Below are 3,580 nucleotides of genomic sequence, written 5' to 3'. Positions count from 1 at the left end.
ACTATTTTTAAGTCACTTAAAAAGTAACCACTCCCTACAAACTGTTGATGAATTATGAGTATTTGGTGGTACCGCAACTGACCGTTGAGGAAATATGAAACTCAAATCACCTAACCTTCTAGATATCGTGTATTTTGGTATATTGTATTTTTTATTTGTGCAAATCTCATGTGACTATAAGCTAAGACATAATAACGGAATATCGTGTATTTTGGTAATAGTGAAATATTGTCAATGATCGATAATTTAACTATATCTCCGCTCATCTTTGACCTAGTCGAAATAATAAATTTAATATGACTACTCGAAAATTCATCTATTTATGAAATTTGTGAAGTACATATATGAAAATCTATTTTCGAGGAAGCAAATATAGGATTTTTTATTTTAATCTTGATATGTATGCATACTCTTTTTATGTAATATATAGTTTTCTCCTCCAAAACACAAAATGATTTTATCAAGTACTTACCTAATTTCTAGGTAGAAAAATGTACTACTTACTAATAATCTTTAAGAAGCGAACGAATTAAATCAATTAATGATTGATGACACGGGCTATGATGTAACCGTTTGTAATTTTGGATGCCTACGCGGCTATACAAAACGGATTGCACAACTTGCTTTGTATGAACGTGTGTGAGCGGGATTGCTCTGGACTGGTACATCGCATCCACTTAGACGGGAATATATTCCATTCTATTTGTACGTCACGTGTTGCACTCTTTGTTCATTACAATATTTGCATGTAACCTTACATCCTTAAATCTTGACCATCAATATTTAACATTAATGGTCAGGAAAAATATATAATCATCTTGAACACCAAATTTGTCTCATGATATCTATTATGAAATGTATTTTTGTATTATGGGTATTTGGGATTGTATTAGTTCTTATCACATTTTCCTATATAGTTGGTCAAACATAACCAAGTTTGACTTAGAAGCGGCCTCTAGCTCCACAAAAACGCCAGTGTCCTAAGTGAAAAAAAGTAACCATATTTTAGTATCAGTTGCAAAATTTCCTACATCACCTCAGAGAAAGGTTGTATTTTTATATAAAATCTAAGTAATTTAATATAAAGATAGGATGCGCTCATACCATGGACCATACATTAATATAAGTGCAACTGTATGATGGTTCTTAGTAATCAGAATCCTAACATATAAAGACACCCTCATGGAACCTAGCTAACGTTGGCAAAGAGAGGATGCATACAGCTCATTATGCAAGAACAACATATAAAAACAGCCTACATGAGTATACTATACTTTGAGAGAGCAAACTCCTTGGTCAGCATCAAACATGAACTCTCAGGATAACTTGAGATATACACCTAAAAAGAAATAACTTCAGATATAATATGTCACTGCATCCATCAATTAATTAAATCTCGCTCTCAGTAATAAAACATTGGCTCTGCTGTTTTACTGAATGAACTGTTCATACCTTGGATTATTTCTTATGGCAGGTCTCAGATTTGAAGCTATATCTATTTCAGAACATAGGTCATTGCATAATTAAATGCACATAAACAGCTCCTTATCATCCATCATTGCAAAGCTTTTGAGAAAATCTATCACACCCTAGAAGAAATTCAGCATAACTTTCTGATATGGATGCTGCTTATGAGCTGATCTTCAACCTTTGGTATGCAAGTAGCAACATGGAAGGGAATTTAGTGTAAATATATTGGCTACCTGAATGGTGTCTTGTTCAAGAGAATGACTTCGATCTTCCTGAGATAAAAATCATTTTCCGTAAGTAGCACATGAGTTAGGTCACATACATAGCTGCTTGTATGCAAATAGTAGAAGCAGAACACCAAGATTGATACATATGTCTGCCATGCATAACATTTTTTTCTTGCAAGTTGATAGAGCCAAGAACATGATAATTCTTATGATATAAAATCAATGTACGCATCCACTGCGGTTGAAAATTCAGCAAAAGAAAAAAATTCTTCAAATACCCAGACTTCATCGCCGCCCAACAGAACACATGAAGGAAGCAGACTGGTTTACGATGATTGGAATAGGATAGAGAAGGTGCATAGGGCTTGGATTATCACATACCTGTGTTGAGCACATCGATGATCAAGTTGATGGGGTTGGGGCCAAACTTCTGCTGCTTTCGGGGCACACACATGGTGGATGTCTACGTTTGGTGAATCATCCACTTACCTTCCTCTCATGGACCATGGCTCAGATTTGTAATCTAGCTCTCCCATGTCCTCTGTCCAGGCCACAACAACTACTTGTTCACACATAGAAACGAAGCTAGGATTGCTGATTGTATAGTTAGTTTCAGTTCCGCAACATACTTTCTAGTTCATCAGCCTTGCTTTAAGTATCGTGCATTTGGTCATATGCCGACAGTATGTTTACCTTTTGTTAATCTTCTACTTACCTTCCCCTCATGGACCATGGCTGAGATTTGCAAGCTAGCTCTCCCACTGCCCACAGTCCAGACGACAATAGTTACTTCGCTCACATATACAAACCGAGCAAGTAAAATGTATGAAACTAAAATATCAAGTAGAGTAATATGTACTAAGACTTGGATGTTTACAAACTGTTATTGTTTGTACAACAATGTTCGAATGTACATGTCCAAAACGCTGCAGAACAAAAAAAATTCAAAATCTGAACCCTACAACTATCAATGGAGAATGAGAACATTAAATCAGTGAACATGGTATCTGCATAGTCAGGGCCACTGTCTGTAACTCATATAAATAAAAAATAAAAAATCAATCCTCTGATGAATTATTTATATATGTGAAGACATAGCTAAACTACTAAAATCAAATCCTTTGAATTAAAATCGAATATTGGCTATAGATATTGAGCATTTTTTTTAAAATCATCAAAGAGGGCATCAAATTTTCAGGACACGGAGACCTTCCAGCTTCAGAAAGAGAACTAATAACTCAAAGAGAGAAGATGCATTAGAATTTACAGCAGAACAGAAAAATACAGCAATACCTGCCAAGCCTCCTATGCTCAACACTTTGTTGTGACATCCCCAGATTGGTCTGGCCTGTTAGTGCAGAAAATCAAAGTCAGACTTGGGGATTAATTAAAGCCTAACCTGCACTGAATTATACCCATTGATGGCCATAGAAGAGAAGCTCAGCTCCAGGTATATCTCATCATGCAGGGCATGTGCATCGCGTATTTATTGCCAGGTCGAACATGCTAAATATTCTCTCGTGATTTTGAACTGAAGTTTCTCTAGTGATTTTGAACTGAAGCTTCGCTCGCGGTTCATATTCATCCTCCAATGTCGCCCGTCCCTGTAATCTGTCACGGAAGTCACGGTCTGACCTGAGAATGTGTGGACGGCAAGGAAGCGTACTTGAGCGGCTGGACACCAAGAGAAAGAAGAGGCGGCAGCGATGCGGTTTACCGGAAGATGCGGCGGTGGATGATATCGCCATGGTCGTGGATGGGATAGTGACGCGACGGAGAACTGCAGGCATGCCGCTGATGGGAAGAGGCAGCCATGGATGAGATCATGGGAGGATCTCCTTTTCGACCGTGGGAGGATCTTGTTTCGATGACCCTTAGGAGTT

General features: G+C 37.4%; 1 long non-coding RNA gene across 1 annotated transcript; it reads right to left on the bottom strand.

The window, feature by feature from the left end:
* Positions 1–652: 652 nt before the first annotated feature.
* LOC119281964 lies at positions 653–3,246 on the bottom strand. Its single transcript, XR_005138590.1, has 3 exons — positions 3,113–3,246; positions 2,991–3,045; positions 653–2,458 (listed from the first exon to the last, which is right to left on the bottom strand). It is a non-coding gene; the product is annotated as an uncharacterized LOC119281964 (long non-coding RNA).
* Between the last annotated feature and the right edge of the window lie 334 nt (positions 3,247–3,580).

Source organism: Triticum dicoccoides, chromosome 3B (genome assembly GCF_002162155.2).
Source record: "Triticum dicoccoides isolate Atlit2015 ecotype Zavitan chromosome 3B, WEW_v2.0, whole genome shotgun sequence".
Lineage (NCBI taxonomy): Eukaryota > Viridiplantae > Streptophyta > Magnoliopsida > Poales > Poaceae > Triticum > Triticum dicoccoides.
Note: the sequence above shows the minus strand (reverse complement) of the source record. Positions and strands in the feature narration are given on the sequence as shown.